We start from the raw sequence: 13,276 nt of genomic DNA, 5'->3' as shown, positions 1-13,276 counted from the left end.
TACAGAGCCACGTGAAGTCATGTTTTCCAATTTTCAGATTAAAAGACTTAGCTAGCCTAATTACCAGCCTCTGAATGGGGATTGCATCGGACTGCAGCCAGCAGATCTGAGTCCTCTCTGCATTCTCTGATTCCTTTTCCTTCATGGTGCAGGTGAATTAAAAACAAATGTATTTATTGACCCTCAGCTGGATTTGACCCTAAAGCAGAGTATTTACTGGCAGCTGCCTTAAAGTTCACGCGGTGGTGGTCCTGCCAGTGCCTTGTCTATATTTTAAGGCTGTATTTTGGGTTTAGGAGACTTAATTGTACATGTCAGCAGATAGCATCCATTCTTGAAATCTGACTTCCTACATAGGTTCTGATTGCTCTTCTTTTCTCTGTTCAGTGAGATTAAGCCATTAATTGTGTTATGAAATGTGACTGAAATCTCTGCCTGAATGAGACTCTTGGTGGGAACCAAGAAGTAGTGCTTGTCAGAAATGTGTTTTGATTTTCTGATTTTCGGTTCAAGAACTATGGCAGACCTGGGACAAAGGCAAAGGAAGAAAGTAAGTGTGAGAGAGGAGGAGAAGGGACCAGGAAGGGAAAACCAACCAGCATTTTATTAAGAACTCCCCCCCACCCTCAGGCATGTGTGCAACACTGAGATAAGTGTTTTCATGATTGAAAAATGTAGACTGTTGAGCAAGAAGTAGAGGCAAATGTCTGAGTTCTGAGAAGCAAGGACTGTGGGTGTCGAGGTGAGTTGTAAGTACATCGGTTGTCTGGGGAGGCCACGGCAGAAATGTGTTTGCGGCCAGCCTTGGGCTTGGTTCTTGGTGCAGGGAGTCCATCGTTTGGCCTCATCCCAAGAACAAAGATTCTCTTGGTGAAGATTTGCACTTAGGACCCAACAAGGATTTACTGTTGATGTGGTACATGGTTTATCGAGCTATGGCTGACTCCATTAGTGGATGTGGTTGTCCCAGCAAAAAAAATGTAACTAACAAAGAACACTTCTTCTTGAGGCCAGGAAGATAGTTTCTGGCTGCTTCAGTTTTGTTTGCTCTGTGCTGCTTAGGCCTGTCTAGACGATACTTCTGGACTAAAGAGGAGGACTTAGTCTGCCCTGCAATGACTTAATTTTGCTGAACTTTGACCAATCTGAGCTATTTTTTTTTTTTTTAAATTAGGACTCAGGAAGCAGGGAAGACCAGGGGAAGAGGTTGAGATCTGAGTGACACCTGGTTTGGGAAATGAGTTATTGGCCAAGTCTTTTGTTCTCTCTGGGCCTGAGCTTCCTAATATGCAAAATGAAGACAGTTAACCAACCAAATAGCCTTACATTCTGTATTTTAACCGAGACAGCAGGTAAGCCATGGGCGATTCTGAGTGTAGGAGTGGCCACAATCATCTCTGTGTGTAGTAAGAAATGAGGCAGCACGGTTGAAGGTAGATGGAAGCAGCGAGAGACTGAAGACAGGACCATGGTTTCTACATTGTTGTTTTTGACTTTTTCTACCAGAATCCCTGGACTCCAGACCAATGCCCTCCTGACCAATGATCCTTGTTTTCAATTGTATTGGTTATGGGTTGAATTGTGTCCCATCTGTCCCCACCTCCGCCGCCCCCCCGCCCCCGCCCCCAACACACACACAAAAAGATATAGTTCTAAGTCCAATACCTTAGAATGTGACTTTATTTAGAGGTAGGATTTTTTACTGACATAATCAAATTAGAATAAGGTCATTAGGATGAGCCTTAATTCAATATGACTGATATCTTTTTATTTTTTATTTTTTTAGGTGAGCCAACCCTTGGTTGACCTCATAGATTACGAGGAACTTGTCAGCTTACAGTCCCTTATTTTTTCATATATATGCCTACAGCACCTGTTCTTCCTAGGTGGTCTCCCATCCAAGTACTAACTAGGCCTGACCCTACTTAGCTTCCGAGATCAGATGGGATTGGGGTTGTTCAGGGTGGCGTGGCTGTAGACTGACATATCTTTTTTAAAGGGGGAAATTTGAACACAGGGACAGACACACACATAAGGAGAACACTACATGAAGATGAAGGCAGAGATCAGGATGATGCATCTACACGCCAAGGCATGCCAAAGATCACCAGCATACCACCAGAAGCAAGAGGAAAAGCATGGAACAGGTTCTCTCTCAGCCCTTAGAAGAAACTAGCTTTGCTGATACCTTGGCTTTAGACTTCACCTCAATCTTTAGCCTCTAGAATGTGAGACAATACATTTCTATTGTTTAAGCCATTCAGTTTGTGGTGCCTCATTATAGCAGCCCTAGAAAACTATCGCAGTTTGGCTTGTCTTGCTGTAACCACCAGCAATCATTAATTTTCTGATCCTAACTTGACCTCTTCTCAATCTTCCCCAAAGTATTAGTCCTTGCGTTGTAAAACTTAGATTTTGCTTCCTATATGGCTCTTTCTATGATCTATCTCTACGTTTTGCATGTAGCTCTCCACTAAGTCTCTTCTATGTGTGGTGTAGGGGGAGGTAAAGTTGGTCTTATAAACGAGAAGCTTTACCTGCCTCTGTGACTTCCTTTTATGCATACTCTACACTGCCACCATAGGGTCCTTTTGGGATCTAATCCCCTCACTAGATTTTTAACTTCTCCCTAACATTTGCTGAATCAGTAGGAAAGTCTAGTGGCTTGAAGTTCCTTTGGTTATTTTTCGGATTTTGTTTGCGTATAATTTCAACATTCTTGGTCCTGTTCCAAAACCAACTCAAATGCATTGACTCCATGTCTGACTCTAAAGTTGGGGAACAAGTTATAATCCAGTGAAACATAACTGAAATAATGTGACAACTCTGAACAATATTAAAGTCTCGAATGTCTAAAGTGCACACAAAAATATAAGAGCCCAAAGGGACTATATGATCTAGTCAAAAGGTAGTTTCTTTATAGTCAAATTCCCTTGTGATATTCCAATATGCACTTTCTCATTAAACTTCTTATTTAATGTGAGCACTGGAATGTTATTGTGAGTATAAACTATATTGCTTTGATCATTTCTGGACAACCTTGTTTTACTAAATAAATTCAGAAGAGGCACACTTTCCCATCAGTTGAGACATGCATCGACTCTGCGTTGGGTTCCACAAGCTCTTTGCTAGAAGTGTAAACCTGGTCTCTGTCCTGAGTGAGCCTGCTATGTAGCTGGGAGCTAAGGTACCCGGATGCCAAGCACATAAAGAACAATTAAATCCTAAATGGCTTTGAGCTGGCCTTGGGGCACTGAATTTGACTTCATGGAGTGGTTGGGAAAGCTTTCCTGGGTAACAAGAAACTTGAGTTTGTTGCTGACAAGGTTAAGATATCCCCTTCCTTTGCTCCCTTCAAGTTTTCCCTTATCTCTGCCTGTATTATTGGTTGTTTTATTATACATCCTACTCTAAACAGGAAGCACAAAATGGCCCAAGGCAGGAGCTTCTGGGAGAGGCTTTGATGCTGTGAAGGAAACCTCATCCATCTGAAATTTAGATAGATCGCACTTAGAAATCATAAAAATAACAGTCTCCTATTAGTCCTGGCTTTTCAGATTAATTTTCTACATTGTACCAAAAGATCCACAATTACTAAGATATCCATGAAATTTAAATGAAGCCGCTAGGCGTTCCCTTTCCATTTCCCGGTGGAGGAGATGGGAGACATGGTCCCAGCACAGAATTTGCCCAGATGTGTTTCCAACAAGGCACAGTTGGCTCTCGTGTCTCCGTTATTCCCTTCCCGGTCGCCGCGAGGCAGTACAGTGAAGTGCGAGCTCATACGCAGGGTAATATAATAAAGCCATCCCTTCCTTCCCCTCGCTGCACATGGGAAAGGCCTTCATTTCATTTTATTCACAAAGGTGCGGATTTAGTTTGAAGTTGGGAAAATAGAGTAAGGAAAAACAACTTTCCAAAACATGAGACAACAGCTCTCTTTAATGGGAACCACATTTTCCCTCTAAATTATAGTACCTGAGGGTCCCTGTGTGAGGGTCAGGAGGTGAAGAAGGTAGGCTCTGGGAGGGGGTGGGGAGCCGTGGTTGATATTGTGGCCCATCTGGGCTCACATCTCTTGGGTTTCTTGAGATTCATGGAATATATCTGACCACAGTGAAATGTGAGAAGCCCTTTAGAAAAGCAACCATGGAAATAAATAGCAATGAATATTTATGTGTCTAGACCAGAGGTCGGAACACTTTTTAGTTCTGACGGCCATTAGTGGGGTTCAATAAGGTCTATGGGGACTGAAGGCTCTAATGACGGGGCTAAAGTACAGGTCATGAGGAAAGGAATGAAGTAGATGTGTTGAAGGGAAAGGAAGAGGTAGAGACTTAAGAAAGAAAAGGAGATACACAGAAAAAAGGTCCGGAAGTGATTAAACTAGTGGTTACAACCATCAATAACTTCTGGCTCTATTTTAGGTTAAATCGTTATCGTTGTTTTAAAGCAGGATTCTCATAATTTTCTTTATAATGTTGAAAGGTGCATGGATTTTCTTACAGTTTTATGTTTGTCGGGGTAAAGAGAGAATGATGTAAGTTCTTGGGAGATCAGGGTTGCTAGAGCCTGGGGAACTCTCTTTCCAGGTGGGAACTCTTTAAGTCATGGCCCCAAGGCTGGCACAGTGGGAACTGGCACAGAGACTAACCAATTAAACCTTTAGGATTACCCCTTCTCTACTCCACTTTTTTTTTTTTTTTGCTGCTACCTCTTCTTATTATGGGCCACATTTTCTAGGAACTGTTTGTCATCCTAACACTGGAGGGGAAAATGATTTCTGCCTTTTCAGCAACAACCGATCACCCAAAATCTTCTTTGGAAATATTTGGAATATGATGGACAATTAATCAAAGTAATTTTTCTCCAAAGAGAAAGCAGAAAGATTTGAAGTGAGATTACTTGAATAGTATTGAAAATAAAACCTGAAAATGTCCTTCAATATAGATTTTAGTCTTTTTATAGTACAAGGATTTCCCTCTGCAAGTGAAGATTGGGACATAGGTGTTTTTTGTTTGTTCATTTGTTTTGTTCTCATTTTTGTGTGTTTGTTTCAGGTTTTATTTATTTTTTTAACTCCAGGACCATTTCCTTCAACCAACTATCCATCTATCCATCCAACCATTCTTCCGTCTACCAGCAAGCAATTGTAGGAAGTCTTCTTACTGCTGAGGCTAGAGGTACATACTGTGCACAGAGAGGTGAGTGAAAATGATTCCTGCCCTCAGGGAGCTCATAGTCCAATGTGGTGATGGGGAGATGTCTAAACATTTATTACAATGGTGTGATGAATGCTTTAATAAATTTCAGAGCAGGGTGCTCAGCTGCCCCACAGAGCCATAAGGCAGCAATCATCTAATTTACCTCAGCATTCTAAAGGTCTTTGATTCCTCTAAGAGGAAACTGTGAGCTCCAAGTCTCAGGGGTGCTGGACTAGGTGTAGCTTTAAAATAAGTCTTACAGGTTGCAGCTACTACTGATCCAAAGGCAGTGAAGAGAGAGATAATTGTGAGTTTTATTTCCAGGTATCATGGATTTCTGAACTTAACGCTCTCTCGGCTTTCTTTCCTTCCTAAGATGTTAAGTATGCTCTATAATATGACGATGCTCTGTTCTTGCTCCAGCCTGTCTCCAACCCACTGTTTAACTTGATTCTTTGGGAGGCCCATTCCTTAACCAAAGAGCTTTGCTAAAGACTGAAATTGGCTAGAGATTGATTGAGTCCCATACCCTTCTCTACCTAACACTAATCAAACAAGAGCTGCAGTGGATTCACACCATGTTGTGAAGATACTCTGCAACTTTTCTATCTTCTTCTTCTTCTTCTTCTTCTTTTTTTTTTTTTTTTTTGTCATTCTTAATCCAGAGACTATGGGCTCTCTCAAGCCAGGCTGTAATCATGAGAAAGGATAGTGACAACGGAAACACACAAGTCCCCAGGGAAATGTTTTCAGGGAGAAAACGAATGTAGTCAAATACTCTGCAAAGAGTTCAATGGTTTTTTGTTTGTTTGTCTGTTCGTTTAGTTTTATTACCAGGAATGAGAGTGGAAAAGAGAAATACGAATTTGGGAAAACTTTTGTTGTTACTAAGGTTTGAATATTTCCAGTGACAAGAGATTGTGTGTCATTGTGGAAAAGATGCTTGCATCGATCCCACTGAGAAGCATTTTTCATGGTGTTAGCTACTGAGGAAGAGATCACCAAGCAAAAGAGAGGGAACATTCTAGATTCAAACATCACCTTGAATGCATGGCTTTAGGAAACAACAGAAAATCTTGGAGTAGAGAGAACATTTTCTCTAGTAGTTTATTGCTCTACTGAACATAAATTTGAGTTTGTTTGGGTTGCTGAAAATATGAGCTGCTTGGCAGACGATTCTGTGAATTATGTGGATGAAGCATGTTACTGAGACTTTCAGTAATGCTGCAAATGTGATTTTTAACAGTTAAGGTGGGAAAAAATTATCAGGACCAGCTAAAAGAAAGGAAGATGGACCTGACACTTTTGAAAGCATAAAACCCGAATTTAAAGACAAAGCAGATAGAATTTTTTTTTTTTAAAGCATCGTGATTGCTTTATAAACTGTCATATTTGGGGCAATAAGGGCCTGGCTTTTGGGAAAACAGTTTCAAGTTTTGGCACCATAGGGAGCAGATGCACGTACAAGTGTAAGGCACACTCAGCCACCCAGGTGACCGGGGTAGGTAGGACCCAATGACACATCAATTTTGTCCCTCACTACATTGTGTAAATCCTGGACCAGAGCCCACGGCAGGTTGGGCTAGGCTTTTGGGGGCCTGATTCAAAGCAGGAACCTAGGAATTGGCAAATTACACGATCAACGATGCCTGCCTAAAGCTCCGAGATCACCTGAAGGAAGGCACCACAGCAATATAGAACCTCTTGTCCCACACTTGCCTGGCCTCTTTCCCAAGGTGAGGACACACTAGTTATTAATGACTCTGCCAACCTCCCTCCCCGCCTTCCCTCCTCTCAGTCCCGGACCATAATTGCCTGAGCCTTATACCTCATATGAATTCTCCTGAGATTTTTTTTTTTTGATTAATTAAATCTGAGAACCATATGAATTACAGAAGGAAATCTGTGAGAACCCTACCCAACTGAAGCCAGAGAAAGATGGTGCAGGGAGAGACGTCCAAGAGCTTAATTCTGGGAGCTTACTTTTTAATAAACATATATTTCCCTCTGATAATGCGTACCAGTATTCCTGTTGCAGGAATTTGAGGAACATGTACTGACTTTACATAAAAATATTCAGCTTCCATCTGACCCACTCCATCCTGAATCTTCATCAGACGTTACTTTTGCATAAGCCACACCTGTGGCTCCATGCCTTTGCTCGTGCTGTTCCTTCTGCCTGGAGTGCCTTTCTTTCTTCCACTTCTCTATCTAGCAGAGGTTGCATCAAGTCCATCTCTGTTGGCATGCTCGATATACCACAGATGTCCAAGCGAGAGACCAATTCAGAGAATATTTGACAGACGGAAGTGTTTGTGGTATTTGCCATAGGAAATTATGAACCATGAAAACACTAAATAATTCTCAGTACTAATCAAATAATCCATTTTTAGACTTTGGAAGAGAAGCAATATTTGGGCAAGGCAGGAGGGAAGGAATTCCGGGTGGGGGAAACCATAAGAACGAAGGCAGAGAGGTGGAGACGAGCACAGGTTTTAGGTAAAGGAGGGATGTGACTAGATTGGAAGGTGTGTATTAAAAGAAATGGTAGAAAATAATATTTGATGGGCCAGTATTACTCAGTCCTTTGAGAAGTTTGAAAGAGATGAAAGAAAGCATGAGTAGTTATTGAAGGTTCCTAAGCAAGGAATAATCTGACGTAGGTGATGAGTCAGGGAGATACAGCCTAAGGTAGAGAGGGGAATCAGCGGCAGCTATGCTGGTGGAGGCGATCGCATCGTGTAAAGGCACATGCTGAGTAAGTGGGAATGGGGCAGTGGCAGAGGCGAGGTTTCACCGTGGAGGAATTTGAAAGGAACAAATGCCAGACTCAGATGACTTTGTGGGAGCTAAGATTCCTTTCATCGACTGACTTGACATTAAGAGCACCTAAAACTTAGAGGAAGTGTGTTTTGAATAAATATACTTTAACCTCAAAGATTCTCTTTTATGGTTAACCATCAAGCCTTAATTTCGAGGGAATGATAGATGATAGATGATTCTGGAGCCCTGGCCAGGCTCATCTTAGCAGTTCAGGCACAAACCTTTTCTTTATCTAGTATAGAAAGTGTTAGGAGCTTTCCTGCTGATTCTAGATTAAAAATGATGCAAAATTTCTCAACCTAATTATATATCTATAAACAGCGTGTGCTTTTTCACACCTTCTCTAACACTGCATGTTATCAAATATTTTAATCTTTTTGTCAATGATGAGTAAAAAATGGTATTCCACTTTAATCTCATTTGCATTTCATTATGAGTAATATCAAATATCGTTTATACATAAATTAACCATTCAGATTTCTTTATGCATATATACCTGTTACTGCCATCTGCACATTTTAATCAACAAATTCTTTGTCCTTTTTGTTCACTTATAAAAATTCTGTTTAATAACAAAATTGGATTTTGTTCATCAAAACTGATTAAAAAGCCTAAATTTTCATAGATTTCAAAGTTTATGTGGGTTGTCACACTGTCTGTCCTTTCTGCTAGTATTCTGGGCATTTAGAAACCTTCAGAATCTACCCTTCTTATTATTGAACCATTTCAAAAATATTAAGCTTAGATCGCTGAATTAGGAAAAGTAAAAGTGCCAAAACCATATCCCGACTTCACATCACTAACCTGCACAGAAATATAAGGTAAGGAAGTATTTGTACGCAGTCTCAGTCTAAGACATGCCCAGAGTGGGGTGGAGGAGGAGTATTCAAAGATCAAATCTCTGGCAGATGTTGCCAGAGATTTGATCCTCATACTCTGATCCCCTTAAGGGACCTTGAAACCCCAAAGTGACCATTAAGCCTATGATGACATGAATTTTGTCCCTCAGTTTTGTATGTTGAAACCCTAACTTCTGGTACTTCAGGATGTGACTGCATTTGGAGACAGGGCCTTTAAAGAGGTAATTAACTAAAGTCATATGGTGGGCCCTAATCCAACGTGACTGGTGTCCTTACAAGAAGAGGGGGTTAGAACACAGACAGAAATACAGAGCAGACCATTTGAGGACACAGAGGCAGCCAACTGCCAGCCAAGGAGAGAGGCCTCAGAATGAAACCAACTCTGCCAACACCTTGATCTCAGACTTCCAGCCTCCAGAACTGAGAGAAAATAAATTTCAGTTGTTTAAGCCACCCAGCCTGTGGTATTTGGTTATGGCAGCCCCAGCAAACTAATACAAATTACTAAAACCTTTACTAACTGGTTTGGAAATTAAGTTCTAACGTAGGAAACCATGAATTAAAAAACGCTTGCCCTGAGCTCTGAGGAGGCCCACCCTTCTCATCTCATTTCCAGCAACTTATAAAGAAAGTGCCCAGTTCCAAGGCAAACATTTTGGGTTTATAATTTCTCCAATTTTGAGGAAGGTAAAACCCTTAACATTCATAATCTTAGGTAGGCATTACTCGGCATATGCCCATCTAATGGGTTTCCCCCATGGAAACCCCAAGGATTTAGGTCTTATGTCTGAAAAGTACCCTTGGATGAGAGATGTGAGTGCCATGTCTATAGACAAGCAGGTCAGGCTGGTGGAAAGAGCCTTAGAATGGGATTCAGAGGGCTCTCTATCAGGCTAGGAACACCCTAGAGGGCTCCATGGAGGGGTTTTAGTAGATCTGCAAACTTTTCACTTGAATTTCCCTTGCAGAATTTATCTTAACTATTTTAAAATGCTACCATAAAAACAACATACATTCGAAACATGTCCAAGAACATAAGCATCAGCATATTAAAATGTGCTGCTAGGTTAATTTACTTGGAACGAACATCAGAATAGAATTCTGCCATCTGGGTGCACATATTTGATGAGGGATATTGATATTCTGCACTGGTATATCTGTTTGTCTCTCTCAAATTCTAACATGACTATTGCAAGTCTCCACTGATATAAAATTGCACCAGCGTGTTTGTGACCACAGTACATTTGCGCCTGCTCAGTTAAGTGCCAGACCAAGCTTATTCGCATTTGTTCTCCTCATGGCATAAGACCTATTTGTGCACCCACAACTGACTCTCTCACATCTTGAAAAAATCACATTAGAGCTAGAATGAATGCTTCCTTTCTGACTTTACGATTAGAAATGCAAGAATTTATTAGGTGTTACTAACAATTCAACTTTGAAGCAGATATTTCACATTACTTTTCCTGCAAGCTTCTGGATGAATTTAGTAGAGTAGAAACCCAAGCTGTAAGGCAAGTTGTTTTAAAATAAAACAATACAAAAACTATTAACACTTGCAACTATTCAGCTAGATGAATCAGTATTTTCTAAATATCGTGAAACTAAATGAAAATAAATAAATTGGACGCTGAAGATGATGTGATTGTGATTATTCCAGATTTTTATTCACCAAATCAGTCTCGGAGCTGTCAGCGATATACTTTATATCTTATATATTTGAACTCATGAAACAAATATATCCTAGTGAATTTGTGCTTTTATTTGTCTTAAACATTAGGATTTCGCAGAAGATTTTATTTTTATTAAAGCTATCTTTGTCGCAAGAAAAACCACCAGGTCAGAAAACCACAAAGTTTCCCTGAAGCTCTAACACCCTGTAGTCTTCCAAGGTGGTTGTGAGCAGGGTGCAGGGAGGGGTGAGTCAAGGTAGTGAAAAGTGGCTGGCTGATCACTTCTCTGTGTTCAGCTTGGGAGCTTCCTTCCACCTTTTTTTAACAGAGATGCCTAAGCATCTAGGTAGATACCTACACCCCTCCTGGGGCATTACATCTGGCTGAGATTTCAAATGTACAAATGGATGGTCCTGGGGAAACCACATGGCATATAGGAAGTTATCAAAGAAGGCTACAAAGATTTTTTAAAATATTATTTTTATTAAGTATAGTATAATTATTTTGAAACTTGTTAAAATTCCATCAAAATGTATTGCTTTTCCCTGGTCACCTCCTCTCTGAAACAGATCTCTTCTGGAAGCATTATCTGATAGGATGAGTGGGAAAAGTGGGGCCTGGAGCTGGGGCGGGGGGGGGGGTTAGTTATGCTAGGGAGGGGGCTGATATGACCCTCTTGCAACTGGAATAGGGGCTGTGCATAGTTAGAAACAGGGGCCCTGGTTGTTTCATCTGCTGCCTTTAGAAGTCTCCCCTACCAGAGCTTAGAATATTCTGAGGCCCTCCCTGACCACTGTGGCCTGGCCATGAGTGGAAGCGGACAGTTCCAGAGAGGCCTACAGAGCATGTAGAGATAGATCAGAGAGGAGCTGAGGTTGCACATTTATCTGCACTTTCCTTATTCCAATGGCTCCTCCTCCTAAGATGAGAAATAACGTTGAATTTTGAATCCTAGAGGGTGGTGGATCCCAGGAGTTGCCCTGGGACTATATATTCACCCTCCCAGATGACTGATTTCAACGCCAGTGTTTTGACTGAAGGACTAGTTGGGTTGAGGTGATGTTCTCTTGTTCTGACCTTGGTTATTGTATCAGGATAAATGTTCACCTACATAGAGACCCCAAACAAAAATGGCTTAAATAAGACAAACGTTATTTTTCTTTCATATGATCATCTGAGAGCAGGAGATCTTGGGCTGCTGTGGAGCTCTTTTCTACAAGGTTGTCCAAGGACCTAGCTTCTTCTATTTTTTTTCCTCATCTTTAGGGTGTTCCCTTACATATGAATGATATGATATAAAATGGCTTCCCTACATCCATGATCCAGGTGAGCAAATGGAGGAAAGAGGGATGGAAAGGGAGAATTTATTATATAAGAACACAGCCTGAAGTTGAATACAACGCTTTCACTCACATGCTCTTGTCCAGAACTTGGTTATTGGTCAAATAGTCAAGGGAGGCTGGAAATGAAGTCTTTATTGTATGTCATGTGCCAAGATAAAAACAGTGGGTTGTATTATTTTGAAAAATAATGAAAGAATGAATATTAGGGTACAACTAGTTGATTCTGAGAGGGCTTTAATGAAGTATGAAGCACTATGCTACTTGTCAGAGCTCTGCATACATGTCTCCACCACAGCAATAATTGGCCAAGGTTGGAAGGCATAGTGTCCAGAGGAGGAAGACTGTCAGCCCCTGGTCTAATGGTTGGCACTTTGATACTGCCTTTATAAGTATTTGTTTTTCTCAGAGATGGGTAATTTTAATTTCTACTGACTTCTGAAACTCCTTGAGAATATCAAGTTGAAAAGGGCTGATCTAGATTCTCAAAGCAATATGATGGATAATGTGTAGACCAGAAGATTTCAAATCATATCCTGAGTGTCCCAGAATTCCCTAGAATTTTGAGAGCAGGTGGATGAAATGGAAAATAAAGGCTCTTTGCCCTAAACACCATGCCCCACTGGATATTTCAACCATAGTCCCTCACTGTTACATATTTTTATCTCTTTGTTTATCTGTGTAAGATTTGGGGCTGAATATATATAGTTTTTATACTTCTGCTAGGACATTAGAATTGAAATGCTCATAATTTAGAAAGCAGAGATTAAATAATATATTAAATACTATGACTATAATGGGTGATTTGCCTATGTGACAGGTGATTAGCCTTGACCATGCTTTTGCAAGAAAACAATTTAATTTGAAAAATAAGAGAAAAATGCTAGAGTTGAAAAATTTATGCTATCTATGGGATCCTATAGTTCTGAAGAAGCAGTTACATAATGCTTTAAAATTCCCCAAACATTGCTGCATCTATTGCCTCCTTCGATTCTTCTTCATTTATAGATAAAGAAACAGAAGCCCAGGGTGATAAAGTGACTTACCCAAAGTGGCACAGTTTAGAAGTGTTAAAACAGAATCCAACTCAGGACTTTGAAATATTCACTATGCATATCCATTTACCTATATTTCCTTATACCTATTCCCAGAATATTAGAAGCTCATTCTTAGAGTACTGAAACCTGAGATATTTCATGTCATGAGCCTGGTTTCTATTGGAGCAGCAAGCAAATAATCTCACCAAATAGGCCTCTGTGCTTGAGTCCTCTCTTTTCATCCCATCAAAAGTCCACCATATATTGGATACTATCTTAGATACTAGAGATATAATGGTAAACAAGATGTACGGGGTCCTCATGGAACTTATTAATTAA

General features: G+C 40.5%; 1 pseudogene; it reads right to left on the bottom strand.

The window, feature by feature from the left end:
• Positions 1 to 1,861: 1,861 nt before the first annotated feature.
• Positions 1,862 to 1,980, bottom strand: LOC118606051 (annotated as a pseudogene).
• Between the last annotated feature and the right edge of the window lie 11,296 nt (positions 1,981 to 13,276).

The sequence above is a fragment of the Rousettus aegyptiacus genome, unplaced genomic scaffold (genome assembly GCF_014176215.1).
Source record: "Rousettus aegyptiacus isolate mRouAeg1 unplaced genomic scaffold, mRouAeg1.p scaffold_m13_p_7, whole genome shotgun sequence".
Lineage (NCBI taxonomy): Eukaryota > Metazoa > Chordata > Mammalia > Chiroptera > Pteropodidae > Rousettus > Rousettus aegyptiacus.
This window is presented reverse-complemented; position numbering and strand designations above follow the sequence as displayed.